This window comes from Neomonachus schauinslandi, chromosome X, assembly GCF_002201575.2.
Source record: "Neomonachus schauinslandi chromosome X, ASM220157v2, whole genome shotgun sequence".
Classification (NCBI taxonomy): domain Eukaryota; kingdom Metazoa; phylum Chordata; class Mammalia; order Carnivora; family Phocidae; genus Neomonachus; species Neomonachus schauinslandi.
In genome coordinates this window covers 3531830-3540190 of record NC_058419.1, presented here as the reverse complement: position 1 = coordinate 3540190, position 8361 = coordinate 3531830, and the positions used below count along the sequence as shown (strand labels likewise).

Here is an 8361-nt window from a genome sequence, read left to right as displayed (position 1 = left end):
TTTTATTTATTTGAGACAGAGAGAATGAGAGAGAGAGAGCACGTGAGAGGGGGGAAGAGTCAGAGGGAGAAGCAGACTCCCCGCTGAGCAGGGAGCCCGATGCGGGACTCGATCCCGGGACTCCAGGATCATGGCCTGAGCCGAAGGCAGTCGCTTAACCGACTGAGCCACCCAGGCGCCCTCCTCTCCTTCTTTTAAAAAGCAGCTTTATTGAGCTATAACTGACATACAAAGAACTACCCATATTCAATGTACACAATTAGATGGGTTTGGACATGTGGAAACACCCATGAGATCATCACCACGAAGTAAGAGACATACCTAACACCTCCCAAACCGTCCTGGTACCCTTTGTTTCTTTGCTTTTTGTGATAAGAACACGTAACACGAGATCTACCTGCTTAACAAATTTTGAAGGGCATAATACCATATCGCGAGCTCTAGGCTCAGTGGTGTACAGCATTATCTCTAGAACTCATTCATCTTGCATAGGTCAAACTTTTCTATTAGAACAAATAAAGACCGCAAGAGCCAGGACTTGAGCCTGGTGTTCTGATTGCTGGTCTCTAGTTTTCCCAGCTCCAATAGGCAGCACAAAGCCCTTGGATATTCGTGTCCCTGGGAAGTTGGTAGCAGCAGGTGTAATTGGTTTTCTTGTGATGAGTCACTGTCAGTGCTGCCTGGAAACGAGTACTTTTCCTCTGTGCAGGCATCTCTAGCTATCCACTCTGACTGCTTGCGCAAGAATTGCTGCACGCTGGGGATGCTATTGTTTAACGAGTGGGCTTATCTGTTCAGTTATTTTCCACTTGTGTCTTTGGGGTGCCCAGATGTAGATTGGAGGCCATTCAGATGTTTTCAGGTGTGTCTAAGCTTTTCCTCTAACCCTCTGGCCCCTGGAGCCCACCCCCCTCAGGCTTCTGCCCATAGTAATAGGCTGCTAAGCAGTTTGTGGGCCACTGATTAAAAGCCTCTGCTTTTCTTGGGCATTTATTCTCTAAGAAAATGTGAACATATAAACCATGTTAGTATCCCTTGACGCAGACGGATGACTGTATTTTGGAGAAGCAACAAAATTTCCCCCAAGGAGTGGGATAGTATTTGGGGGTGGGAGGTAGAGGATTTTAAATGCCCCAAAGGAAGTCTTCTCCCAGAGGTGCCCTCTGTCCTTTGGGGAGCTCAGACAGGCGTGACTGTGTCATTATATTCTCACCAGCACAGATGAGTCAGTCAACGTAGAAGTAACCACATAGCATTTTTTTTTTTTTTACCGTATCATTATTTTTAATGTCCAGCGTTTACAATACGAGGGCCAGAGCTTTCTCCCCAACTCAAGTTTATAAATTCTCAATTGGCTTGTGAGGCCAATAGGGATACTTCTTGTCTGATTTGGTTTCTGAGAAGACTTCATTCAGGTCCTCAATGGTCATCTGATCAAATGGAAGTATGTTCCTCATCTTCTCCAGCTCTTTTTCATATTCCTCAATCCTGGCCATTGAGAGAGACAAAAACTCGGCACAACTTTTCACATCTTCTTTTTCTTCAGCATCCACCTGAACAGTATATTTATCCTCTGCTACAGGACCCGTCAGGGCATTAAACTTCTTCTCAAAGTCACCTACCAAACCAGCCTTCGCCACATTGGCCTTGTCGTAAGCCCAGTCGATAGCAGGTGGTTTCTTAAGGAGAGTAGCCAACCTGGAGGTGTCTCATTCCAGGATTTCAGGGAGTTAGCAATGGCCTTCTGGTTTCGGGGTCTGATCTCCCCAAAAGCTACCCAGTCGATGGTTTTTAGAGCAAGTTTTCACGCAGCCATCTTGAGATCCTTCACCGACCCCAGCGGCCCCAACCACATAGCATTTGATGTGACTTTCAAACTTGCTCATTCCCAAGTCAGAAAGATCTTTCAGAAAGTCTGCTCACCACCCCCACAGGGCAGTGACCAGTTTCAGGGGCTTCACCTGTTAAGATGATTTGGCTTGTTTGCAAGCCTCTTTCAGAGAGCACAAGAGACAATTTATCTCCCACTGCTCTATAATTAAAGCGAGCATGGAGTTCTCATTCTTATTCAATGAGCATCTGTAATTCAAACAGCCTGAGGGAATGCCTCAGATGTAATATTGTCTCAGCAAACGAAGGAAATCTTTCTCTTGGAACGCCTCATCACTGCAACTTTGCTGCAGGCTCCATCTGATAAATGTATAGAAAAACAAAGCTCACCTGTTTCTTTTTTAATTCCCCCACTTTTTTGGGCAAGTAATTAAGTAAACCCTGTTTGGTGTTTGTGTGTGCATGTGTGTGTGGTGTTTGTGCCCTTCGCCCAGCTCCAGGGAATCTCCCTAATTCCTTGTAGTGTCCAGAAATGCAGCATCTTTATCATTTTTTTTTTTTTTACACTTCATCATTCTTTGAATCCTCACAGTGAGATACTGGGCTTTTAGAAAGTGATAATTTCATTCTGCAAAATTTGGGTGGGAACATTCCAGCTTCCAGAGGGTTCCCACTTCCCCTGGCCCATTAAGTGGAGCCAGCCCACCTGTGTATCTCACTACAGGGAACCCCAGACTCCACAGCAATACATATGACCCAAGCCTCTATGGTACTCCAGGCACTACGTGGGGGTAGCTACAAACCCAGGGAGGAAAGAAGCAGGGCCTCTGGCCCAGATGGGCTCCCTTCTAGGTTGGGGACAAGGAGGCCTGGAGAGAACAGTGAGGCATAGGCTGGGAGAAGAGCAGGAACAGAACACCAAAACTGAAGTCTTCTTTTTTTTTTTTTTTAAAGATTTTATTTATTTATTTATTTATTTTATTATTATTTTTTAAAGATTTATTTATTTATTTGAGAGAGAGAGTGAGAGAGAGAAAGAGCACAAGAGGGGGGAGCGGGAGAGGGAGAAGCAGACTCCCCGCTGAGCAGGGAGTCCGATGCGGGACTCGATCCCGGGACTCCAGGATCATGACCCGAGCCGAAGGCAGTCGCTCAACCAACCGAGCCACCCAGGCGCCCCTGAAGTCTTCTTTTTAGAAAGATGACAAATGGCTAATTTGGTTGTTCATGCTCTATGCTGCTGGAACTGAGCCCTTGAGTGATAGTAATCCAGGAAGGCAGGAAGCTACTCTCTACAACATGAACCTTGTTCTTTTCCTAACCCCTGGCAAGCTGCCCTGTGTGCATATGACCCCCACTGCGAATTCCACAAGGGTTCAGGCAGTCAGGTGCATCTGAAAATAGAAGGGGCTCCATTAGCTTAATACGAAGCATGACAGGCTGCGAATCACTTCTTCTTGTCTGAAGGGAGTGCAGGTAATTCCCACTCCAACGTAGATTGGGCCAGGACAGACTGCTAGCAGAGTCCTCTGGGTTCACACATCCCTGGTGTCAGCTGTGGCCAGATGCTCTCATGAGGGCCTTTGAACCACCGCTACATGGCTTGTGAAAACCAATCATAAAAGAGAACTCTAAGACAGTTGTCACAGTGCCATTGTAAACAACCATGAAATACATTTATGAACCAATTATGGCAGGTATTTAGCAAAAGAAAGGAAGAGCACTGCCTATTAGATCACGATATACACACAACGGTATTTAAAGTATTACTGATTAAAATCTTTAAATCTTTTATAGACTTGGGTGTTGGAGTGGGTATGGGGAGACAGTCTCAACCATACACTGTTAGTGACAAGGAAAACTGGCACAACCCACTTGACTCCCATAAGGGGAGCATGCACAGAGATGGCATTGAAGTGATGCTTGTACTAGCGAAAAGCTGGAAACAGTGTAAATCTCCATCTAGACATAAATGGTGGTGCATCCATATTTGAGAACAGTATGAACCTGTTAATGAAAATGAGGTAGCCAGCACTGTTTCAAGTGTTCTGTGTACATTAACTCATTTAATCCTCACAGCGATTTACAAGGTCGATCCACTTTACTTACATCATTGAATGAAAAGGAACAAGTTACTGAAGAGTGTGTATAGTAGGATTTCAAGGAGTAAGAAAAAGGTACTGTATCCATACTCATGCATGGACAGCGTTTACAAGGACCCCAAGAGAATGCTAGCAGTGATTCCTTCTGGGAAGGGGCAGTGTGACTGTGGGATTGGTGAGGAGGCAGGTTTTTAATCCACTCTATTAGATTCCTGTGGCTGTCATAACAAATTACCACAAGTTCAGCGGCTTAAACCAATGGGAATTTATTCTCTCACATTTCTGGAGGCCAAAAGTCTGAGATTAAGGTGCAAGCAGGGTCATGCTTCCTTTGAGGGCTTCTGAGGGAAGATTCCTTCGGTGGCATTCCTTGGCTTGCAGCTGTATCACTCCAAGCTTGGTCTTTGTCTTCATGTGTGTCTCTGTTTTCACTTGGCCTTTCTGTAATGACACTAGGCATTGGATATAGGGCCCAACCTAATCCAGTATGACCTCATCTTAACATAATTAATTATACCTGCAAAGACCTTATTTCCAAATAAGGTCACATTCTGAGGTTTCAAGTGGATGTGAATTTTGGGGGGCTAGGGCTGCCACACTGGTTAACAAAATACCAGACTGGGTGGCTTAAACAACAGAAATTTATTTTCTCACAGTTCTGGAGGCTGAAAGTCCAAGATTAAGGTGCCAGTTGGGTTGATTTCTGATGAGGTATTTCTTCCCGGTTTGTAGATGGCCCCTCCTTATTCTGTGCTCACATTGCCTTTCCTTTATGCGTGCACACGCACATGCACACACACACACACACACACACACATCTGGTCTCTTCTTATTCTTACAGGGACATCTGTCCTATCAGATCAAGCCCCCGAACTTATGACCTCATTTAACCTTAGTTAGCTCCATAACGGCCCTCTCTCCAAATATAGTCACATTAGGGGTTAAGGCTTCAACATATGAATTTGGGAGGGTGGGGACACAATTCAGTCCATAACACTATTCAACCCAGTAGTAGTTGTGTGGTCCTGGGTAAATTACTCAACCTACCTACATAGCTGGGGCTCAAGCACAGACTTTTCAATTAGCATAGGAAGCAAGACCTTGGCTTCTGCCTTTTCCATGTTCTTGTTTTTCTAATACCTTGTTCTGAGAAATCCCCCTCAGTGCTGCCCTCCAGCCCCCTCCTGGCAGCTTTCTCCTGTCCCTCTGTTGCCTAGCACTGCCCAGACTGCATCCATTATAAATTCAGTTGGCAGAGCCTAGGCTGCGTCCTCACAGCTTCTCAATAATCATTGTCTTCATTACCTGCATTCTGGTCTTGGAACCATCTTGCCCATAGCTGCCTTTCCACATCTTCTCCTCCTCTGACTACTGCCCTCTTTCTTCTTTATTCCATTGCATATCTTCTCAACAGAGTGGTCTTCACACTCTCTTTCCACTTCCTCACTGACTCCTTTATTCATAATCCTGGAAATCTAGCTTCTGTCTTCCCCTCCTTTGAATTGTTATCTGTGACCCCCTAATTGTCAGATCCAATGACATTTCCTCAGTCCCCACTACCCTCAGTATCTCAGCTTTATCTGACTCCACAGATTGCCTCTTCTGCCTAGACATTCTGTGCCCACTGTTCCCAAATACACTGTAATCTCTGGTTCTGCTCTGATCTCTCTGCATGCACCTTTCTGTTTATGTGAGAGCTCCTTCCACTCCTCCTTTCCATGTCCAACTCAACCAGGACTCCAGAAGAGGATCCAGATAAACGGACAGGAGAATGAGGGGAATTACTCACCCGTTGGCCAGAAGAACCTAGTAGCATCCAGATCCCACAGGTAGGGCAAGGTTATGGCAGTGCATGTGCTAGCTGGAGATTCAGGAGCACCAAATGGTGGTTCTCCATCCCCTCTAAAGTCCGAACTTCTCAGTCTTCATTCAGTAGAAAACTATTGGCTGGGCTCCTGAGTGTAAGACTCTAAAGAGTTATGAAAAACCTCACCATAAATCAGCCCAAACTGCCTCCTTCCCTGTGACAGGCCTTGTACCAAGGCAGGAATGCCTATCTGAATGTGGTCCTTGTCACTATATTGAGCCAGGCACTATGCTAAAACTGGTGAGGGACATGGCAATAGACAAGACACACATGGTCTCTGTCTTTTTGAGCTTATATTCCATTGGAATAAAATGACATTTATTAAGACCTTTTCCAACCTGGCCCCAATCTACTTCCCTGACTTCAACTTCTGCTCTTCCCTCTACTCTTGGCTTCACTCTCTGCCCATACGTCAATCTTCCATAGTGATAAGGCACCATCTGCCTGGAATATCTTTCTTTCTTTCCCCCTTTTCTTACCAGGCAAGCTCCTCCATCTCTCCTTCTCCCCCTTTAAGACCTGGGCTTTCTCAGAGTATGTCAATTACTCCATCTTGAAAGTATTTCAGGTGTACTGTCCACAAGTCTAGTTCTTCTACAGCACAGTGTAGGGGCAAATATCTGATTTAAGGTGATGCTTGTCATAACTCTTCAGTCTTAGATAGAATTGCCTTCGCACAGGCAGAGGTGGCTCTTGACCTGGGACCTGTTCTTTAAGAAGTGACATGGCTGGAGGAGGGCCAGAAAAATATCTGCTAAAATGAATGGCCATGGCAGGGGTAAGGAGCCCAAAGGATCAAAAGTTTGTGTTAGACCAGAGCTGATATTCCCTCTTTTAGGCCATGCTCAAGTTACCTGGGACCACAGAATTCCTTGCCTGAACTGCTCCTAGCTTGCTTCCAGGTATACCTTCCTTAGAGTGGACTGAACCAATAATATGCACAAACTTAGCCCCAAAAGGAGGCCAAGAGACAGCTGTTTGGGGGAATGTAGACAAAGTGTAGACATGCATGCTCAGGCATCCACAAGCATATAAATGAAGCCCCTTGCAGTGCTGGATGCAGTGGGAGTATGAAGAGAAGGGGAACAATCTCAAGCCAGGAGTTGGGGGCTGACTCTCTAAGCACCAAGTTCAAACATAGCATTCTGAGGAGTCTAAAAAGTTTAAATTTGAACCTACCCTTCTGCTCATTTGGAAGGTCCAATTGTCAAGTCAGAAAGAGGGGCAAAGGGGGCACCTGGGTGGCTTAGTCAGTTAGGCGTCTGACTTCAGATCAGGTCATGATCTCAGGGTCCTGGGATTGAGCCTCAAGTCGGGCTCCCTGCTCAGCACGGAATCTGCTTGTCTCTCTCTGACTCTCCCCTGCTCATTCTCTCTCTTTCTAATACGTAAATAAAATCTCTAAAAATAAATAAAAATAATAAAAGAAAGAGGGACAGAGTATTTAGAATCAAGAGGGCATCTGATTCACTCTCACATGCACCCTGACCCCAAGATTGTACAGACAGAAAAACTAAAGTCTATTCTCTTGAACTATGCAGTCCACTACTGTAGTCAGCAGCCACATGTGGTGATTTAAATCTTAATCTAAATTAATTAAGAATCAAATATAATTAAATATCACTTCCTCAGTTGTGCTAGCCACATTTTAAGTGTTCAATCGTCATATGGAGCTGGTGGCTACCATATCACAGATAGAGAATATTTCCATCATCACAGTAAATTCTATTGAGCAGTACTGAGTTTAAACCATCTGAGGGTGCTACAGACATGTCATCTTTCAATTCTGAACAAGCATTACCAGAGATTAGTCCTTTTCTCCCATTTGAGTATAAACTTAATGTTTACTTTTCCCAAATAATCCCATCATATAAGAAAATTCAGCTAGTGAAAAATGCCAACATATTTGGGAACTTCAAATACTACCCCAGAAATAAAAACTGGAAGAAAAACCTAATTTTTTCCTCACCATCAAAATTTCATGGTGATTTGATTTGGAATCCCATGTAAGAGACTAAATTATAAAAGGAAAGATCCCATTAATCCTACAGAGTACTGAAGCCATATCATTCATTTGCTGGGGATTGGTTTTTCAAGATGGTCTTCTAAATATATCTCTGTGTCAAACAGGGTATCCCACTGTGATTCAAAAAGGGGAATGATGCTGTGATTCTTTTGCTAAATCTCTTCTTGACATAGCCCCAGGTAAGGTTACCAAATATCTCTGTCAAAACACATGGTCCCGCACAGGATGGAGTTCCGGGAAAAAACAGTTTGTCACACAACACACACAACTAAATGAAAGCTATTAAGCATCAAAGGGCATTTATTTCTCTAAGTCAGTTTTCTTCTCCAGAATGTAGCAGTAAATATTGTTAGCTGGAACTGGTGTGGTCCTACTAAACTTTCATAGAAAGTTATTACTTATTATTATTTCCATTACTGAAAAGATCTTCAAAAATATGGAATTATAAAAACTTAGAACTGTAAGTGCTTCTAGAAATCATTAATAAATTAAAGTCCAGAGAGTAGAAGTCATTTGTTCAAACTGAATAATAGAGT

General features: G+C 44.0%; 1 pseudogene; it reads right to left on the bottom strand.

The window, feature by feature from the left end:
- Positions 1 to 1337: 1337 nt before the first annotated feature.
- On the bottom strand, positions 1338 to 1816 carry LOC110574674 (annotated as a pseudogene).
- Between the last annotated feature and the right edge of the window lie 6545 nt (positions 1817 to 8361).